General features: G+C 35.0%; 1 non-coding gene across 1 annotated transcript; it reads left to right on the top strand.

The window, feature by feature from the left end:
- The first annotated feature begins 997 nt into the window (after positions 1–997).
- On the top strand, positions 998–1,104 carry LOC118642933. Its single transcript, XR_004961842.1, has one exon. It is a non-coding gene; the product is annotated as a U6 spliceosomal RNA (small nuclear RNA).
- The last annotated feature ends 22,172 nt before the right edge of the window (positions 1,105–23,276 follow it).

The following is a 23,276-nucleotide window of genomic DNA, read 5'->3' as shown; positions in this document are numbered from 1 at the left end:
ATGTTTATTCCAGAAAGATTGCATGTATATTTTCAAATTATTTTTTTCTTTTTAAAGAAAATTTTCCCCAGCTTTACTGAGGAATAAAAATTGTATATATTTACAGTGTACAATGTAATATTTTAATATACATATACATTGTGAGATGATTACACAAATAAGTTAATTAACAGACTTATCACATCACATACTTAATAGTTTTGTTTGTGGTGGAAGCATTAGAGATTTATACTCTAAGCAAATTTTAAGTATACATACAGTATTAACTACAGTCAGGTGTATGTTAGATCTCCAGAATTTACGCATCCTGCATAACTGAAACCTGTGGCCTTTTGCCAACTTCTCATTCCCCCACTACCACCACCACAAACAACTCCCTGCCAGCTATTGGCAACCACCATTCTACTATCTGCCTCTATGAGTTTAGTGTTTAGATTCCACATGTAAGTGAGATCATGTAGTTTTTGTCTTGCTATGTCTGGCTAATTTCACTTAGCATAGTATCCTGCAGTTTCATTCATGTTGTCAAAAGTGACAAGATTTTCTTATTTTTTAAGGCTGAAATATCCCATTGGGTATGTGTACATACACACATATATATGCAATGTGTGATAGACATCACATTTTCTTTATCTTTGATGGACACAGGTTGATTCCATATCTTGGCTACTGTGACTAATGCTGCAGTGAACGTGGGAGTATGATGGTTCTTTGAGATACTGATTTATTTCCCCTTAGATATATACCCAGAAGTGGGATTGCTCGGTCATATATATGGTAGTTCTGTTCTTTTTTTTTTGAGGACTCTCCATACAATTTCCCACAGCAACAGCACCATTTTACATCCCCACCAACAAATGGTGTGAGGGCACTAAATACACCTTTATGGAAATGATTTTATGGATTCCTCCCTAATTTCTTACATAAGAAAAGCAATTCTGGATAAAACTTATAAGTAAACAACATAAAACTATAATAGAGTAAAAATAACATTAGAGTGCTTGCTTCAGGAGCACATATACTAAAATTGGAACGATACAGAGAAAATTAGCATGGCCCCTGTGCAAGGAAGACATGCAAATTCATGAAGTGTTCCATATTTTTAGTAGATGAATGGATAAAAAAGCTGTAGTACAAATACACAATGGAGTACAATGCAGCTGTAAGAAAGAAAGATCTCTTATCCTTTGAGACGACATGGAGGGACCTGGAAAGTATTATCCTAAGCGAAACAAGCCAAGCAGAGAAAAATATCACATGATCTCACTTATTTGTGGAATATAATGAACATAACAGTCTGAGGAATAGGGTAGTTCCAGAAACGTAGAAGTTGGGTACAGACTGACAATCCCCAAAAGAGGGGATGGTGGGAGAGAGATAAACCACAGAACTTATATGCATGTATGCATGAACAATGGACATGGACAACAAAGCTGGGCCAGGGCAGGGAGGGAGAGGGAGGGGTGAATCAGTGGGGGGAAAAGGAGAAACATCTGTAACAAAAATAAGTTAATTAATTAAAAATATTAAAAAATGACATTAGATAATTTAAAAAATAAATTTGGCATTGGGAGATACTTTATAAATGAAACACAAAAACTACAAGTTATAAAAAATTGTCAGTATGGCAATACAATAACATTTTTTTAAATCTGTTTGTCAAAAGACACCAACCATAATTAAAAAATGAACACATGACAAACTGGCGGGTGTGGCTCACTGGTTGAACATCGACCCATGTACCAAGAGGTCACTGGTTTGATTCCCAGTCAGGGCACATGGCCAGATTGTGGGCCCAATTTCCAGTGGGGGGCATGCAGGAGGTGGCCAATCGATGTTCTCTCTCATCGACGTTTCTATCTCTCTCTCCCTCTCCCTTCCTCTCTCTCTAAAATCAGTAAAGAAAATCAAATTTTTTTAAAATAAGCACAAGACAAAAATCCTGGGAAAAAAAGACATATTTAACAGTTAATATGAAAGTTCAACAAGACCAAAATACAACAAAAAAACAGGCATAGAAATGAACAGTTCATGGAGAAGAAATAAAAGTGTGTTTAAACATATATAAGATGTTTAATATTAACTAATTTTTGGAGGAAAGCAAATTAAAGCTACTTTGAAATTCTAATACGCACTTATCTAATCATCAGGATCAAAAAGTTCAATAACATAAGGAAACAGGTATCTTAGAAGCTACTGGTATGAGTGTGAGTTGGTACAATATTTTGGAAGGGAAATTCAGCAATATATATATCAGACTTGAAAATGCCTGTTTTCCCCACCAGAAATTCCACTCCTAGGAATTTATCTAGTGTATTTTTTACATATGGAAAAGGATTCTGTCACATAGATATTCACTGTTGTAATAAGAGGTTCATAACAATGTAAGTGACTATGAATAGGGGTCAGTTAAATAAATTATGCTATATCCATACAAAGAAACATTATGCAGCTATTAAAATAGAAATTTATATCTAACTCACATAGAAGACAAAAATGATGGTAGATAACATGACAGATAGATACACACTTTTGCGCCTTGCTTTCTTGCTGTAATATACAATTATTTAAGTAAAGGAAAAAAAAGAGAAAATACACACACACATTTGTGTATGGAGATCATCTCAAACTGGCAACAATGGCAGCTTCTAGAAAAAGAGCCTGTGGCCGGGCTGTGGTGAGAGAGAAGGCTATTTTGTCTTTCTATATCCTTTTGCACATTTTGCATTTGCTGTTAATGGGAACGTTCTGCTTTTCAGAAATGTTTTATTAATTAATATTTAAAAGAAAAAAAATAAATTCCAAGGAGATGAATCTGTGTCTTGCTGCCAAGTGCCAGATAGGAATATGGAGACAAGTACAGACAGAGACTTTGTGTAAAATTAATTCCACATTTGGAAATTGTTTCTTCCTTGAGAAACAGTGATTGAATAAGAGTTCAGACAGGTACTTGTTACTGAAACAAGGTATTTTTCCTGTGGTTTTCTTGTCTTCCTCTCACAGCTCATTTCCTTTAGCAGCCTTTACAGGTAGCAGGTGGACGCTCTGCCCCCCAGCAGAAGCTGGCTTTACTTAAGCAAGTTAACCTGTGTGGGAGATTTGAGAGCCGGCAGCAATTTTTAAGGCTGGGAATTCCAAAGATGAAAGTGTTTATTTATAATTGAGAAACACATGTAAACCCCAAGGGTCAGCACAGCTGACTACCTTTAAACCACGCAACTACCAAGCCGGCCAAGGGACTAGAGATGCATCTTCATCAGAGCAGCCTCCTTCCTTAGACTGTGGCTTTGCCTCTCTATATGTGGGGTATCCAAGGCCCTTATTTTCCTAGTGTCACATGAGTGTTCAACTTGAATTTCACTAGAGGAGATGAGATTGAGTATGTGCAAATAAGCTACAGAGCCAGGCTTGACTTCTGTCCTTTCCCCATTTTCTGGAGACTTAATGCCTTTGAGCATCTGTGAAAGCTGGTGCCTACAGGTTTTTTCTGGCAATGTCATAACCCATTTCACTTTATTGGGAGAGTCTAGTATTAGAAGAGCCTAAAGTGGAAACTGAATTACAGCAGGTTCTAATTCTTCCTCCAGTACACTGGTGACACCTAAATTTAATTAAGACCCTAGAGCAGTGGTTCTCAACCTGTGGGTCACAACCCCTTTGGGGGTCGAATGACCCTTTCACAGGGGTCACCTAAGACCATCAGAAAACACATATTTCTGATGGCGATTCATAACAGTAGCAAAACTACAGTTATGAAGTAGCAACAAAAATAATTTTATGGTTGGGGGTCACCACAACATGAGGAACTGTGTTAAAGGGTCACAGCATTAGGAAGGTTGAGAATCACTACCCTAGCGGGTGTAGAGCAGTGGAGCATTCGTACATACAATAGTGTCTTCAACCTAACAGGGATACTGATTTCTGTCCTACATAGTGTGGTATAGTCACATAGCAAGCATCCTTTGGGCCAACGTGTGTGTGTGTGTAGATATAAATTTCTGTTATTTGTAACAGCTGCATAATGTTTCTCTGTATGGATATAGCATAATACACACACACACACACACACACACATACACACACATATACATATATATACAAAGAGGTTGCAATAGATTGTTCAGCTATGTCTACCACTCCCTTCATTGCTTGCTTCTAGGAAAAGAAACAATTCCTCTGGACATAGAGTTTTCCCCCCCGGAGTAATCAGGACCAGGCTGAGGCAATAGCTTAAATTAAGCCCACTGGCTTTCAGACCCTTTGTTTCTATTTTTGGAGCTCAAGTTATGTAACTTTCCTAGATCTGACCTTCAGATCCATGCATAAATTTTTCCCAAGCCTCTTTCTCTTCCTCTTTTTGGTTCTGAAGGGTGGCAGTGTATGCCACCCTAAAACGTGACATTTGGCATAAAAATTCTTTTGAGCACTTTAAAAACAGCAGGTATAAGAAGAGTGCTCTTTTTCTCCTAAACGCAGCAGAGAAAACAGCCCCATGAAAGATGGCCTCCTATACCAAGAGGAAGGAAACATTCTTCTTACCAGAGGTGGGGACGTGAGTCTGAGAGAATGCTGTACAAACAGACTTTGTTAAAATACTCTTATCTTCCTTTAGCCTCCCCTTATATTTTAATTACTTTTTCACCCCCTCGTGGCCCCTCTTTATTCTACCTAGTATAAAAGCATTTAGGTCTTACCACTTTTGTGGTTCTTCATTTCCTCATGAGGGTTTCCAGATCACATAAAACTTACATTAAATGAAGTCTATGTTTTTCTCCTATCAATCTCTCTTATTTTATTTTTCAATTGCAGTTGATCCACAATGCTCTATTACTTTCAGATGTACAACATAGTCATTAGAAATTAATATGTCTTACAAAGTGATCATCCCTGTAAGTCTAGTACCCACCTGATACCATGTATAGTTATTACAACGTTATTGATGATATGCCCTGTGCTGTACTTTATATCACCACGACTATTTTATTAACTGGCAATTTGTACTTCTTAATCCCTTCCACCGTTTTTACCCACCACTCCAACCCCCTTCCCATCAGACAACTATCAGTTTTTTCTGTATATCTATGAGTTTATTTCTGTCAGTTAGTTCTCAGGCCCAGCAGGAAACCCAAAGAGAGTTGAAGCTTTGCTACCTCTCCAGATTCCCCTCCCTCACATCAAAATGTAATGGCCTTATCACCCATTTCTTCAGTGTCAGATTTTTGTGAAAAAGCCATATACGCTAATGCATAGCTAAAATTCTAATATATGTGCTAATGTTATGCCTTCTTATACAGCATATTTGCATTTAAATAGAGTTGTGTGGAGATTTAATGATTTAACCCAAAGGGATTAAAATGTTTCACATTTGTACAGCACTTGGTAGATTATTTCAAAGAGCTTTTCACAAACAAGATTTCTATGAACCTCTAAGTTACCCCGAGGCAGAGAGAGTAGGCATTTTAATTTACCTGCACATCGTTGACAACTTGAGGCTCTGAGAAGTTTAGCAGCTGCATTGGAGTCACACAGTACATAGTGAGACGTCCACTGAGGTCTAGGGACTCCTGCTGTTTCAGCATTTCTACCATGTATGAGACCTCCAGAAATAGACGTCAATGTGTTATATGTGTGTGAGAATCACCAATCATGGCATGCATGTGCCCGGTGGTTCCATCTGCTTACAGGGCTCGCAGTATTCAATAGATGAAGCTAGACAACATTCTGAACCTCTGACCTGTAAGGACACAAAGGGTGGAGGGAAAATATTAAAACTTTTAGTCAAACAATGGATGAAACCACTTGACTGGTTGATAGAATATCACAAAAATTTTCTTTAAATTTTAATGAATAAACTGCACCAGAATTATCTAGGGATGGGGTTGGAGGTTAAAAATGCAGATATATGAGCCATCACTCCTCTTTATTAAATCAGAAATAGAAACTCTGATGCACAAGACTTCTTGAAAAACTGTAAGTTATTCCTTCTTCCCGAGTATAGATGTATGCCATCTTCATCCTAAAATTCTCCAATGTTTACCATGGTCACAGACAAACTTCTTTGGCATGCCTCTCAAAACTTCCTAGAGTTGTATCCCAGCCAGAATCCCCCATTTAGTTCCTTACTACCCCTCTTCACTTTGATCCCTGTGTATCTTCTTCAGGTTTCTCCCTCGGGGCCTTTCCAGTACTTTCAATGCCTAATGAGATAAACATAATATTTTTTTGATCAGCTGAGATTTCCTCCTTCCTCTGAACTCACAATAGCATTTTGTTTTGCTGTTTTAAAAAGTTTACCCATTATTTTTAAATTATACAGTTCAGTGGTATTAAGCACATTGACATTATGCGATCATCACCACCATCTATCTCCAGAACTCTTTCCGTCTTGCAAAACAGAAAGTCTGTATCCATTCAACAATAATGCCCCATTCCCCCCACTCCCCAGCTCCTGGCAACCACCATTCTACTTTCTGTCTCAATGAGTTTGACCACTTTAGGTACCTCATATAAGTGGAATCATTTACTATATGCTTATTTCCCTGAGTATAATGTCCTCAAGCTTAACCCATGGTATAGCATGGGTCAGAATTCCCTTCCTTTATATTAAATTTTTTTTCAATTATTTTAATATTATATTAGTTTCAGGTATACAACTAGTGAGTAGATATTTATATACCTTATGAAGTATTCACCTCAATAAATCTAGTACCCATCTGACACCATAAACAGTTATTGTCTATATTTCCTATACTGTACTTTACATCCCATGACTATTTTTATAACTGGCAATTTGTACTTTAACCCCCTTTACCTCTTTACTCATCCCACCAACTCCATTCTCATGTGGTGACTATCAATTTGGTCTTTGTATCTATGAGTTTTTTTCATTTGTTTGCTTATTTTTAGAGTTCATATATAAGCAAAATAATACAGGTTTTGTCTTTCTCTGTCTGACTTATTTCCCTTAGCATAATGTCCTCTAGGCTCATCCATGTTGTCCCAAATGGTAAGATTTCATTCTTTTTCATGAATGAGTAATATATAATGGCATATATGTACCATATCTTCTTTATTCATTTGTTTATTTATAGACACTTGGGTTGCTTCCATATTTTGGCTATTGTAAATAATGCAATGAATACAAGAGTGCATATATCTTTTCAAATTAGTGTTTTGAATTTCTTCAAATAAATAACCAGAAGTCGATTGATGGGTCATATGTTAATACTATTTTTAATTTTTTGAGGAACCTCCATACCGCTCTCCACAGTGGCTGCCCAATTTGCATTCCCACTAGCAGTGTAGGAGGGTTCGCTTTTCTCCACATCCTGGCCAACACTTGTTGTTTGATTTATTGATGGTAGCCATCTGACTGGTATGAGGTAATATTTCCTTGTGGGTTTGATTTGCATAGCCTTGATGACTAATAATGCTGAACATCTTTTCATATGTCTATTGACCATCTGTATGTCCTTTTAAAGAAATCTCTGTTCAGGTCAAACTTTTTAGTTTGACATAGTCTCATTTGTTCATTTTTTCTTTTGTTTCCCTTGCCCACGGAGACATTTCCAAAATAAAATATTGCTAGGAGTGATGTCAAAGTGATGGCTTATTTCCTTGAGTATATGTCCTCAAGCTTAACTCATGCTGTATGTTTTCTTCTAGGAGTTTTATGGTTTGGGGTCTTACGTTTAAGTCTTTAATCCATTTTAAATTTATTTTTCTACATGGTACAAGAAAGTGACCAGGTTTCTTTCTTTCTTTTTTTTTTTTTTTTTTGCATGTATCTGCCCAGTTTTCCCAAGGCCATTATTTAAAGAGACTGTCTTTACCTCACTTAATAATTCTTGCCTCCTGTTTCATAGATTAGTTGACCATATAGGCACAGGTTTATTTCTGGGCTTTCTATTCTGTTCCACTATTCTATGTGTCTGTTTTTATGCCAGTACCATAATGTTTTCATTGCTATAGCCTTGTAGTATAGTTTGGTCTCAGGCAATGTGATACCTCCAATTTTTTTCTTCTTTCTCAATATTGCTTTGGCCTTTTGGGGTCTTTTGTAACTCTATATAAATTTTAGGATTATTTTTTCTAGTTCTGTGAAAAATGCTGTTGGTATTTTGATAAAGATTGCATTGAATCTGTAGATTGCTTTGGGTAGTATAGGCATTTTTTTAAACAATGTTAATTATTTATATCCATGAGCACAGTAGCCTTCCATAACATCCTTGTCAATGTTCTGGCTTTTGACAAATACATATAATCCTATATTTACCACAATCAAGATATTGAAGTTCTATCCCTCAGTAATTCTCTTAGACCTCTTTACAGGAAACACCTTCTCCCCTCTTCCAGACACTAGCTTATCAGTATTCTGTTTCTATGGTTTTTCTTATTAAGAATGCTATAAAAATAAACTCACAGTGTATGTAGTCTTGAGTCTGGCTTCATACACTTGGCATACTGCATTTGATATACATTCATATACATTTTGTGATTCACTAGCTTATTCTATTTACTTGCTGAATATTATTTCATTGTGTGAATATCCGATTTGTTAACATATTCACCAGTTGAAGGACATTTGGATTATTTCCACTTTTTGGATATTATGAATATAGCCACTCTAAACATTTTACATACAGATTATTGTGTAAACCTAAGTTTTTATTTCTCTAGGATAAATGGTACTATAAGTTTTACTTTTATAAAATGTAAGTATAAGTCTTACTTTTATGAAAAATTGCCAAACTACTTCTCTGTTTTTGCATTCTTACAGTAATTGAGAGTTCCAATTGCTCTATATCCTTGTCAGTATTTGGTATTGTCTGTTTTTGTTTGTTGTTGTTTGTTTTTCATTTTAGGCATTCTAACAGTTGTATATTGGTATCTCATTTGTGGCTTTAACTTGTATTTCCTTAATGACTAATGATGTTGAATATCTTTTCATGTGCCTATTTGTCATCCATACATCTACTTTGGTATAGTATCTATTCAAGTATTTGTCCACATTTTTATTGGGTAGTTTATTTTCTTGAGTTTTGAAAGTGCCTTAAATATTGTGGATACATATCCTTTATTAGATAAATGTCTTGAAAATATTTTTCCAAGTCTGTAGCTTGTATTTTCTTTTTCTCAGTTTCTTTCAAAGAGCAGTTGTTTTGAAATTTCCATGAAGTTTAATTTATCGGTTTTTTTTTTAATTTTTTTTATGGACTGTGCTTTTGGTGTCATATCAATGAAATCTTTGCTCAAACCAAGGCCATAAGTATTTTCCCTTGTTTTCTTCTGGAAGTTTTATAGTTTCCAGTTTTACATTCTAGCTCATGATCCATTTTGAGTTATTTTTGTGCATGAGTCAAGGTTCCTTTAGTTGAAAAAACTGGGCTTTCTTCATTGAATTGTCTTTGCAACTTTGTTGGAAATCAATTGACCATATATGTGTAGTTTTATTTCTGGACTATATATTTTGCTCCATTAATTTGTGTATAAACTATTTTTTTATATAACTTTATGGCATTATAAAAAATCACTTTCTACCTAGCATCAAAGTTAGTTTAATATGCTTGTCTTTGCTCTTTATTAAATTACAAACTAAGAGAAAGCTCTGGGTCTGATACATTTTTGCATCTTTGAAATTGCTTAGCCCAAAGGTTTACACAGAGGAGATAAGCAAAGTATGTTAAATATATGGTTTCAAATCACATTTTTGTCTGTGTAGCTACCATCATAGTTTTGTTTGCTGAAGACAAACTGAAGTTGTCAGGTTGGATAGAAAAAAGATTATAATGCTCTTTCCTTTTATTCCTATAAGGATATATGTGCCTTTACATGAAATAAAGATAAATTGACTTATTCAGAGCCTCCAGATTCACATAGCATCTTTTTTGTTGAAGGGAATAAAAGAGGGCTTACTAGAAGAAATTCATGGAGATTTTTTATCTATAAGATATTTTCAAGTGAAAGTAAACCCATACTGGAAATAGAGAAAAATAGCATAAAAATGTTAAATGTGTAAAGGTTCTTGATTCATGTGTGTATGTATGAAAAACGAATAGTATTAACTGTTGCAGAGTAGTGCTAAACATTTGAGGCTTTCAAATTCTGAATTAATGTATTTAGAGAATGAGACAAATTGTGCCTTTACTGTCAGGACCACCTAGACAGAAGGCTTTAGCTTCTAGTATTATCTGCTAGAAGCTGCTTTAATCATGTATAGCAGGTTAAAGAGCAAATGGCCTTTTCAGGAACGAGGGGAGAACTAATGCACAAATAATGTCAACCACAGTTGTTACTTCACAGAAGAATTTCTATTACTCAGTGTCTCAATATGATAAATCTTATTACCACTCTTGCTCTTCTATGCTTTTGTGAACATTTGCTGAGACATACATAGAAATATTTTGTTCTGGGAAAGGTTACCTCATGCTAACAGTGTATTCGCATTGTAAAAATGATTTAGATTGTCCACACAGCACCAAATCAACTGTCAGTTTCATGCAAGAAAGTTAGGTAAGTCTAAAGCTTATAATCAAGGAGTTAAAAGGAGAACATTTTTCTGAAATCTTTGAATATAATGTAATATGCATATGACTTATGATATTTCATCTCTCCAATTTCTTTTGATTCCAGCTTATCGTATTCTTTGTTGTTTTGAAGTCTTTTTGTCTCCTCTCTCCTCAGCTGCCAGTCATGAGAATGAAAAGTACATGCTTTCCAAAAGCTCTTGACATCACAATCCTGTACCCAAGAATAACACCAATGGGGGCTTCATAACATCAACATAACAAAAATTTACAAAGGTTAAAATAAAAATGTTATTACTAAATATATGTACACCTCTCTTTTTATAATGGAAAATTTTTTAAATAAAGTATAAGAATGAAGCCCCATGCTTTACAATTATACAACTCTTAAAAATCATCTATTTCTCACCTACTGTTATTTTTCTTTTACTGCTAGAGTATTTTAAATCAAAATCTAGACATCATATTATTTCTTTCATAAATATTTCAATATGTCTAACAAAAAAAATTTTTTTTCTTAATTTATTTTTGTTACAGATGTTCCTCCTTTTTCCCCCACTGATTTCCCCCTCCTCCTCCCTTTTCACCCTCTCCCCAGCTTTGTTGTCCCTGTCCATTGTTCATGCACACATGCATATAAGTTCTGTGGTTTATCTCTCCCCCCCACCTCCTCTTCTGGGGATAGTCAGTCTGTACCCCACTTCCACATCTCTGGGACTACCCCATTCCTCAGACTGTTATGTTCATTATATTCCACAAATAAGTGAGATCATATGATACTTGTCTTTCTCTGTTTGGCTTGTTTTACTTAGGATGACATTTTCCAGGTCCCACCATGTCTTCTCAAAGGATAAGAGATCTTTCTTTCTTACAGCTGCATAGTACTCCATTGTGTATATGTACCACCACTTTTTATCCATTCGTCTACTGATGGACACTTGGGCTGTTTCCAGATCTTAGCTATTGTAAATAGTGCTGCTACAAACATGGGGGTACATATATTCTTTCTGATTGGTGTTTCAGGCTTCTTAGGGTATATTCCTAGAAGTGGGATCACTGGGTCAAATGGAAGTTCAATTTTTAATTTTTTGTGCTTTTTTTTAAAAAATTTTTTGAGGTAACACCATATTGTTTTCCATAGTGGCTGCATCAGCCTGCATTCCCACCAGCAGTGTACTAGAGTCCCCTTTTCTCCACACCCTTGCCAACACTTGCTGTTTGATGATTTGTTGATGGCAGCCATTCTGATAGGTGTGAGGTGATATCTCATTGTTGTTTTAATTTGCATCTCTCTGATGATTAGTGATGTTAAGCATTTCTTCATATGTCTCTTAGCCATTTGTATATACTGTTTGGAGAGGTGTCTATTCAGTTCCTGTGCCCATTTTTTAATTGGGTTCTTTGTCTTTCTTTTGTTGAGTTGTATGAGCACTCTCTATATATTGGAAATTAACCCCTTATCTGATATATCATTGGCAATTATGTTCTCCCATACAGTGGGTAGCCTTTCCATTTTGATGACTGTATCTTTTGCTGTGCAGAAGCTTTTGAGTTTGACGCAGTCCCATGTGTTCATCTTCTCCTCTGTTTCTGTTGCCTTAGGTGATGTGTCAGTAAAAATTCTGCTGCGTATGATGTCTGGTATTTTGTTGCCTACATTTTCTTCTAGGATTTTTATGGATTCATGAGTAAGAATTTTTTTTAATCCTCACCCGAGGACATTTTTCCATTTTTTGTTTAGATAGAGTAGGAGAGAGAGAGAGAGAGAGAGAGAGAGAGAGAGACACATCAACATGAAAGGGACACATCGAGGGGCTGCCTTCCACATGCACAACCCAACCAGGGCTGGGGACAAACTGCAACTGAGGTACATGCCCTTAGTGGGAACTGAACCCAGGTGTCTCTGGACCACAGGTTGATGTTCTAACCACTGAGCCAAACCAGCCAGGGCACAGAGAAGAATTTTTAAAAATATAATCACATACATTATCATACCTAATAAAAGGAGCAATAATTTTATAACAGCCAATATCCAACCCATGCTCCAACCTTCCCAATTGTATCAAAATATCTCTTTATAGTTAATTTATTTAAATCTGAATCCAAATAAGTCCCACACTCATATTTAAATGATTTATTAAATTTCTTTTAATCCATGACACTTTCTCTTTCTACTCTCTTTAACTACCCTCCTCCCATGTTTATTTCTTTTAAACCAGGTCATTTGTTCTGTAGAATTGTTCACATTATATTTGATTGATTGATATTTTTGCAGATTTAACTTAGTATATATGGTTAGATCTATAATTTTGATTAGATTCAGACTTTCAGGCTTCATTTCTTTTTTTTTTTAATTGTTAACATTATTATAGATGTCCCCAATTATGCCCTACCCTATATAGGTTTCATTTAGCAAAAACACATAAATGGTTCTATGTGATTTTTATTTTATCACATCAGGAGATACATAATGTCTGATTTTCCTACCTTTAGTTATATTAATATTGATAAAAGTTTCAGCTTCATCCATTACAAAATTGCGATCAGCCATTTACCTAATAGTTTTAGCAGCCATTGATGACTGATATATAGATCAGTTCTTGTATTAAGGTTTACAGAATTTAGATTTTCTAAATCTTTTTTGTTGTTGTTGTTGTTGTTAATCCTCACCTGAGGATATTTTTTCCATTTTTTTTTTTTTTAGAGAGAGTGAAAGAACAAGGGAGAGGGGAGAGAGAGAAACATTTATGTAAGAGAGACACGTTGATTGGGTGCCTCCTGCATAGTCAGGATCAAACCTGCAACCCAGGCACATGCCCTTGACTAGGAATAGAACCCGAGACCCTCTGGTGCTGGGTCCAATGCTCTAACCACTGAGCCCGCCTGCTAGGGCAATATTTTCTAATTTTTATATTCCTTATTATTTTTAGTTAAATTTATTTTATATATATGATACTATGTTTAGTATATAACATTTTTCCAAATATTTTTATGATACTTTTATCTTTGTCAGAAAACTAAAGACTGTTATTCAAAATAATGGGAATAATTTTATAGTAGGAAAAAAGGAAGAGACAAGTAGATTTTCCATTGTTCTTTACCAAAAAAGAGCAACAACATGAGCCTGATGCATTTCCCCAGAGCATATAACTACGCTATCAAGAAGAATGACAACCATCTAGGACACAAGTATATAAAAACGTGTAATATTAGCAAACTGTATGAGAATACAATGATATAATGCAATATTAAACACTTAAACAAATATTTGTTTGTTAAAATTTTGATTAATTTTAATTAGTGTAAATTCCCACTATAATATACTTGCATGAAGATTTTTTCTATTTTGTTCAGCAGTGGATTGCAAGACCTAAAAAGATGCTTGGCACATCATAAACTCTTGGTAAATATTTATTGAATCAATATTGAATTAATGAGTGAGATAATTTCAAGAAGTGAGTAGTAACAGTGATTACATCAGAGGAGGAGAGAATAAAGAGGAAAATCTCCTCTGATTATTTGTGGCAATTGTTCATTGCAATGAGACAAGAATTCACATTAGGAATGTGTGTGTGCCACCATATGTAAAGTTTAATGGCTTAAATTAATTACTTATTTCCCTTGCTAATAAAACATAAACATCTCTGGGTCAAAGAATCAGTGCCATAATATATTTCTCCTGTTAATAGCCTCTAGTCCTATTTCTCCAGACTGGAACAATTTCAAATTAAGTGTCTTCCATGCTTGTCAAATGGGTGGATGAAAACTTTATTACTTTACTAAGCTTCCTGATAAAAGAGGTATCCATGTTTTCTCTATAGAAAAATGTTTTAAGATTTCTTACCTAAAGTTATCTTGTTATTTAATTAACTATACTTTTACCTGGAAGGGGATAAATGTATTCAAAAGTACTTCTGAAATTTATAAGAAATCTAGAACACTAATCTGAAATAATCCTATGATGCCATATATATATTTCATAAAGAAAGAAAAATGCTCTTGATTTAGAGATGCTGGTCTGGTGATTCTCCTCCCAACTCAGACAACTCCTCCTCTCTTCTTCTATGCCTCCTCTTCTTTCCACTTCTTACATATAAGGTATAATGTGCATTATTTCTCCTTCACGAGCTCGTAGATTCTTACAATGTAACAAAGAGTTACTTAAATTTATGTCACCCACACACCCTCACATATTCACACAAACTAAATCACCAGTTCTGACCTTTTTCCTGTGTCTGGACCTGCATTTTTAGTTGCACAATATCTCAAATATGTCTAAAACCAAGTTCCAAACAGAATTCCAAAACAGTTCCATTATGTGCCATTGAATTTATTATTTCTTTCAATGATTTCATTTTCTCAGTCTCTCTCAAGCTTAAAACCATATTATCACCTTTATCTCCTCAATTGGCTTTGCCATCCACCTGTGATTAATCACAAAATCCCATAGGTTTGACTTCCATAATCTCTGGAATTGGTCTCTTCTGTTCCATTCTCATGATCCCATCTCCCATTATCTCTCAGCAGAACTATCATAATTGCCTCTTAATTGGTCTTCAAACTTTCTCTACTCTAATTTTGTCTCCTGCTACAGATTAATCTTCCTAATGCACAACTCTAAATGCATCACTTTCTAGTCACAAAACCCAGTAGCTCCCCATTACTTAGAGGATTAAATATAAATTATTGTATTTGGCATTTATGACCTTTGTCTGAATCTTCCATAACATGCACTAATTTCCAGCTAAAGTGAGTTATTTCCCATTTCCGAAATAAACTCCAATTTTTTGCCTCTGTTTATTTGACTGTGATTCTCTCCACCTGAAATGTCCCCTTTCCAGGGCCCCCTTCCCATCCTTGGCCATAAAAATACCCTTGTCCCTCAGATACCACACAAATACCACAGCCTTCTAGGAGACTCTTACTCATGCTTTTATCATATTGCAGCCTCTCTCTTTTCTGAGTATCTATAACATTTTATTAATGCTTCTCACAGAACAATTATCACACATGAATTTATATTGTGACTATTTGTATACTTCCTGGCTCTCCCCTTTAGTAAAAAAGCCAAGTTTAAATCTATTCACATTATTTAATTCCTCACTGACAAAATACGGCACAGTATTCCATAAAGCCTCATAAGTATATGTTCCATTAACTTTAAGGGCTCTTTGGTAATAGGACAGTAATTCTAAAAAATCAGCTACACTCTTTCTATGTTGACTGAAATAGCCATGTTAATATCGTACTGTGCTGACATCAGCCAGGTGTCACCTGGGTGGTATTGACTCAGAGAAGGACATCGAGTCATAATGTATGGCAATGTTGGCCATGAAAACTTAAAAGACAGAATCCAAGTTTTCTGCTTCCTTTATGCACATCACATAGACAATAAAAGATCATATTTTGACTAATACATTCTTCCTAAATTAATGATTTATATAAACCACAATATTTGTATTCCAAATCCCTCCAATAACAACAAAGAATTCACTATTTTGAAATCAGCTGGTCGAAATCTTCAAATCCCCACGTTTGTATTTTAACCCTCTAAGGAGAAATAATGACAGTTATAACAAAACAAACGAAATTCTTATCAATAACTTCTGGGCAGTAAGCATGCAGAAGCCCACGTCTCTGACATTTCTGGCTACTGCTTCTTTGCCTATGCTCTCCTGCTGCCTGTGAACCCGTGTTCACAATGGAGGCCAAGAGTGCAGGCACGCCTCTCAGGAAAGACCAGGCTGTGTTTTGTCTCCTGTGTTTCATAAAGCAAATAAGTACTTTAGACATTTTAGATTTTCAAAAGCAGTTCACACTAAAAATGTTTTTCAGTAAGAGAGTTAAAAAGATACTACACATTACAGTCTCTTTGAATTCAAGATACACTGACTCAATAATGCAAACTATAAAAAGCTCTAATTCAGAGCTTCCCACCATTCCCAATTCCATGCAACAGAGTTGGAGTAGTAGGAAACCATAAAAATATTTAAAATCTCTGCAGTTGTCTGGTGCCACCAAGTGAGGAAATGTTATTGGATAAAGCATTATTTGTGATGACTATCAGAATGGATATTATATGAATACTCTTGATGTACTAAAAAATGACGTACCTCTTCTACAGAACTGCAGGTCTGTGGTAAGAAGGTTGAGCTCTCTCTTCCCACATGGACATCTTAGAAAAGAAGGGATCTTTGGGTTAAATAAATATTAATGAAATATAACATAAAAGAATAGAGCAGGAAAAATTCTGTTCTATTGTCTCAGAATTTATTTTCCTATCTGGCTTCATCCCTAATTAGTTAGATGTACATTGACAAAACACTTAGCTTCTGTGGGCCTCAGTTTCTTCTAAAACAGTACAAGGAAGTTGAACTACCTGATCATTGTGGGCCCTTCCTGCCTTCTTTCTCCAAGGGAGAAACAGAGACAATGACCTTGTAAATTAGAAATATAATTTCAGATAATGATGAGTGCTGTGTAGAAAATAAAACTAAAAGAGTGACAAGAGTGGGGGGTGACATTACACTGAAACTAGGCATATGAAAATGTGCAGAAGAGTGTGCTAGGCAGAGAGATCAGAAAATGTAAAAGCTTCAAGGCAGGAAAAAGGCCACTGATGCTGGGGTAGTGATAAGAAATGACATTGTGGAGGTAAGTCTATGGTAAAGAGCTCAGGTCTGAGTTTACGTCCATTGACAAAGGGAAGCCATTGGTGAATTTGTTGCCAAAAAGTGAGATAATCTGATTTACACTCTAAGACCACTACCTGCAGTAGTGTGGGGTATAGACTGTAGGGAAGCAAGAATAGAAGCAGGAAAGGCAGAAGGGCTAGGATAGTGATATGGACTAGGGCTTCAACCATGCGACAATGGTAAAAAACGTTAGACTTAAAAACATGTTTAGGAGAGAGAAAAAGACTTGCTAATGCATTGGAGGTGGGTGTGAGGGAAAAAAAAGGGCTAAGGTTTCATCTATAGATTCAGCTTAATATATGGGGTTGGCTGTTGGTAATTTGCAACAGTTCAGTTGTACATGTGGCTTGATTTCAGTGAAAATGTCATGGTTGCAAATGGACATTTGGGAGACCTCAGTTTATAGATGGCACTTAAAAGTATGATACGGGATAAAATCTTCAATGCTCTCACATTCACCTTTTTATTACCTAGCTACAGAAAACTGGATCAGAAATATTGAATAATTCTTATCAAATTACTTGCCATGGTATTTTGAAGTTCTTTGTCACGATTTAATGAAGTGATGCAGCTGGGGAGAAGCTATGAAATGGGCCGCTGACAATACATACTTTTAGTTGTAGCTTAATTTAAGGCTTCACTATAGTACTTTCTAACTATGCAGTATTTTCTAGGCATATCACCTAATGCTGCTCTTTATCAGACTGAAAAGAATGACACAAGATTTATTATCTAAATTTACTTTGATTGTATCCCATTACCATTTAGTTTCTGATCTAACCAAAGCCAATTGATTTCCAATTAAGAGCAGCTTTGGAAAAAAGAAAATTGCAGAAACTAGAAACATAATCTTTTATTGTTAAAAATAAGTTCTTTCTCTTTTGTAATAGAATCTAATGTTTCACCTTTATTTCCCCTTTTTCATTAGGATTTTAAGATAAACACTAAAGTCTGCTTCACATAAATGGTATGAAAGACAAAAGGCTTATTTCTTTAATAGAAAAGAGTCCTTATTAATCAATAAGTAAATAAATAATAATGCATGTCTCAAACAAGAAAAGGTGGGGCAAAGAATAGAATCAGGAAGTTCACACAATAAAAGATACATAGCTTTAATTTACACACTGGTTTCTTTCAAACGTTTCGTACTTTAGAATAATAAATTCTAATTTGAGAAATCTGCCACATAATTCTGTACATCACTGGTGTTTCATTTTGCTTTTCTTAGCTACCTAAACTATTTTTCTAAGTCTCCTTTGTTCTTTTATTTGAACTCTGGTTTTAATCCTTATTAGAAAACCCCCTTCCTTTCTAAGCAGAAGGAAAGTGAGAAAATGGAGGTAAGAGATTTTATTGGTCCTAATTATCAACCACCAATTCTGAGTTCTCTTCCTCCATTGACCTCTTTTGATACATTTTCTAAATCTTCTTTTTCATAACTCTTATTTTGCCAGTTCCCAATTGACTTACTTTTTAAATTTTTTCCCCTGTATATATCATACAGGCCCTTCAGTGCCTCTCTACATATTAAAAATGTCTAAGCTTTTCTTGAAATTACCTAAAGGTAATACTTAAGATTACTATTGAACATTAATTAATATAAAAGCATCTCTTAAAAGATCAAATAGAAGAGTTTTTGAGAATTCATACCAAGGAAAAAATGTTGAAAATGACATTTTAATAATGAAAACTGGGAGCTGAATCTATATTGATGTTGCTTTTAGCATATAACAGGAAAATTGCTCTTAGAATAAGAGCATCTCTTTCAAGAATCCCTTAAACTTCTCCTAAATATCCAGAAGATACACTTTGGAATCTTAGGAGCTAAGAACTAAATTATTTTTTCCTCCAAAAAACTTAATCAGGGTGAGCCTGCCAGTCAGACCAAAGTCTAGTTTGAAGAGGAAGCTGAGGCAGTTTGTTGGTAAAGGGCAAGAATTTAATGAAACAATTCTTCCTCCTCTTCACAAAGGCACTAGAGGTTGTTTTTTGTGTTTTTGTTTTTTTGTCTTTTAGAGTTAAATTCTCCTTTGATGCAGCTCTACTCTTAACTCTTATATTATCAGATCTAGCTTTGGCTATTTCCAACTTTTTACCTATAATGGTGACTAATATATGTTATCATTGGCTTACCAACAGGATTCAACACTCTAGAATAGACAGAGCACCCCATGGACAGAGAGAGATACATGGTAATGACAAAAGGCTTGACCAACAGCTGCTGCAGTATCAGGTCCAAGGATGGTCCTCCTGTGAACAGAACAGGAAAATATGTTGAACCACATATTGTTGTTCTTTTACACCACAGTAACCAACATCTAACACCTCATCCACACTCAGTTGGCCCCTCCCTTGTTGGCTGCGGTGCAGCTCTGACTAGAGTCAAAATCCTGAATTGGATGTCTCACATATGCAGTAGAGGCAGCTGGACACTGCTATCCTAGGGTGGGTACTACACCTTTGAAGCAGAAGCCACCTTCCCATCAACCCAGCATTTACCTAACCGACAAATCCATACACTGGCAGCTAGACTGCAATTCTTGCAGATGCTGTTTTCCTAAAATAAAACAGAGACAGTTTGGCTTTAAAACCGACCATGTCTTGTCCTCTGAAACTCAGAGCACAGACTCCGTGCTGAATTGGGTTTTCTGCTTGACAACAAAGATTTTTCCATTAAACTCCCAACCTTTTGTCCCTTAGTCTTTTTTCTTTTTCCTTTCAGGGTCATAAAGAAATTAGTAAAAGAATTAGCAGGATTGATAATTACTGGTAAAAGAAAAATAAACTTTGTGAAATATAGTTTTAAGAGGCATGTCTTAATATAACAAACTTAAAAGCAGCAAAAGCAGTACTTTTTTTAGTTTGAAAAGAAATTATTTTTGAAGGAACTATATTAAATTAAGTCTCTTACCAACCTACTCTCAGATAATAACCCATCAGAAAAACAGCTTTACAAAAAAAAAAAAAGAGAGAATTTTGATGAAGTATGTGGGCTGAGAAGTCTTGGATAAAATACAAAATGTATCCATTTGATGCAAAATAGAAATAACCATTAATTTCAGCTATTTTAAAAAATCAAAAGCCAACTTCCATCAAAGTGTATTCTCCTGCAAAGAAGCAAAAATGAACTTTTTAAAAATACACAAGAAATTAAAGAGACAAATCTTATTTCAATCAAAGCGAGAATTTTATTATAACTTTGCGGATATTATGCACTTCTGTACCCCAAACTTTATATTCTTAAAAAGATACTAATTTGAAATTTGTCCCAGTTTCACATACACACAGCACATAAGAATATAGACAACTTACATATTCAAATTCTAAGATACTACTTGAAAATTGAGTCTAAAACTCTGAATTTTCAGAGAATTAGTAATAGTAAGTAATGGATTGGATCTTTCAATCAGTAAAATCTATAGGATTTCATATGGTGCCCCAGGTTCTTAGACCTTTGGCAATCACTTCTTTTGCTCACCCAAACTATTTCCATCACAGTGGCTTTAATCTCATGATTTTTGTGGGTCAGGATTTCAAAAGAAGCTCCGCTGTGCTTTTCTGGGTCAAAGTCTCTTATGAGGTTGCAGCCAGATGGCAGTGGCTTGGTCATCTTCCAGGTTTCTTTAATCACATGTAATGTGTCTGATCTGGGAAGACTCAAACAGGTGGGCACTGAAATAGCTGGGCTCCTTGGGCATCTTTCTCCATCTCTTTATATTCTCCCCACATGATCTCTTCTTCAGCATGGCAGCTTCAGGGTGGCCAGGTTTCTCACATATTCAATGAATACTCCCAAGGTGTGTGTTCTGAGAAAGAATCTGCATCAGCTTTTATGACCTTGACTTCTACCATCTTTATTGATAGAATCAGTTAAATATTTCTACTCAGGTTCAAGGGGAAAAGAACATAGATGTCACTACTTGATAGGGGAAAGTTAATACCATATTGTAAGAATGTGGCATGGATTGAATATTGATGAGTCCACACCAACAAAAATCTGGTTGAGACCCACACTGTTTTTTCCTATACAATATGTAGAACAGTAATAAGATTTTTAAAAATAGCCTCACACGACAGCTTTCAATGTTTAATTGTATCCTTATTATTTAGAGTTCTTATGTTCCTTTATTTATTTTTTGGTTCAAATGCTTATCAGATACTTATTGGATAACTCACTGTAATAATCAGTGTATAAGGGGTGAAGATGAAGATGTAGACATAAAGACTGAACACTTGCCCTCACTGAACACAGTGTATATATACACACTCAGAATTGTGTTTTTAAATAGTTTGTGTGTGAGGTAAATCTTCAAAATGAGCAGCATATTTAAATTTTAAAACAGGAACTCACAAAAAATTAAGTATTATATGACTAATAAAAAAGAAAACTGGATAGCACCACTTTGAGTTCAAAGAAACGTAATAAAAAATAGAAAGACCCATTTCTTTGTGATTTAGAAAGTTTGAAATAATACAAAAGTTTTAAAGAGAAAAAAAAAGAAGTTTTTACACCATGGCAGCAGTATTACAAAAGATACTTAGCTCAGTTCTCTAAGAGAACTTATTGGAACAACATATTCATTTGATTATGTGAATGTAAACCTAATCTGTAGGGTGTGTGTGTGTGTGTGTGTGTGTGTGTGTGTATGTGTATGTTTGCTCATTATCTTAGAACATTTTTTTGAAGTCCAAAACAACACTGAAGACATTATTAGAAAATGGCATTTATTGCATAGAGAAGTTATAATTATATGCCAACTTAAAACCTCAGCTAATTATTATAATAAATATATATGTATGTATATGTGTATATATATGTACATATATATTTTTTAATCTGAGGCCAAGGCGTCTTTTGGGTTTGACATTCTGATGTATAATCTGCACAAAACAAAGGCATAAAATATAGATACAAATGTTTATAGAGACTTTAAATTTTTTTTCTAGTTCCCCAACTTCTCCTATGTTTTGATTCATTTTACAGAATGTCTCACGAAAAGTTGTTTCTGCTTAAGCTCCAGTGAAAGGGCAGCAAAGCATGGCTGCCTATGTCCGGCAATGCAGTGGTATTTCATTTATGATGTCTTTGCAAATACACTCAATTCTCATTATTCATGGATTCTGTATTTTAAAATTTGCCTACTCATAACAATCTGTTTGTAACCCCCAAAATTAATACTTATAGCATTTTCACAGTCTTTCATGGACATGAACAAAGTGGCAAACATTTTTAACAGGACGTGCACATTCCCCGCTGAGGAACCAGGTGACACTCTGCTCTCCTGTTTCAAATCTCATACTGTAAACAAGTATCTTTTTGGGGGATCTATTTAGTGCCATGTTTTCTTTTGCATTTTTGTGGCGAGTTTTTTGGTGATTTTGTTTAAAATACCTCCAAGTTAATGCTGTAGTGTTCCTGGGCACAGGGAAGCTGTGTTTTACCATACAGGAGAAAGCATATGTATTGGGTAATCTTTTTTTAAGCATGAGTTATAGTGCTGTTGGCCATGACTTCAGTGTTAATGAATCCACAAATATACTAACTAAAATATCTTGAAACAGAAACACATAAAACAAAGCCATGCATTGATCAGTTGACAAAAAGTTGTTAACAGGGGCATATAGGAACCTAACCCTATATTTCTCATAGGAGCAAAGATTCAATATTCACTAATTCTGTTTTTGTGGCAAGATGATAGAACATAAGTACTATAAGTAATAAGAATTGACTGCACAAACAAGCATACTACAAATACCAGTATGAGTATTGAGCTTTTCTTTCCTTTGTATATCTTACAGTCTCAAATGACAATTTTAGCTTTTGATTCTTTCTCAATGTAGACAAACTGTATTTTATGGTGTCACTTTTAACATAGTATGAGAAAAAAATAATTACAGATCATACTATCTGTGGTTTTTATGCCTATCAACCAGACTTCCATTGCGCTACTCCTCTGTCAAGAATAATTTTTGCAAAAATAGTCATAAATTAGGCCCACTAGAGTCAGGTTATAGTCAACCCTCACAGAAATGACAGAGGTGGCAAAACCATATT

The sequence above is a fragment of the Molossus molossus genome, unplaced genomic scaffold (assembly GCF_014108415.1).
Source record: "Molossus molossus isolate mMolMol1 unplaced genomic scaffold, mMolMol1.p scaffold_m16_p_3, whole genome shotgun sequence".
Classification (NCBI taxonomy): Eukaryota; Metazoa; Chordata; class Mammalia; order Chiroptera; family Molossidae; genus Molossus; species Molossus molossus.
This window is presented reverse-complemented; position numbering and strand designations above follow the sequence as displayed.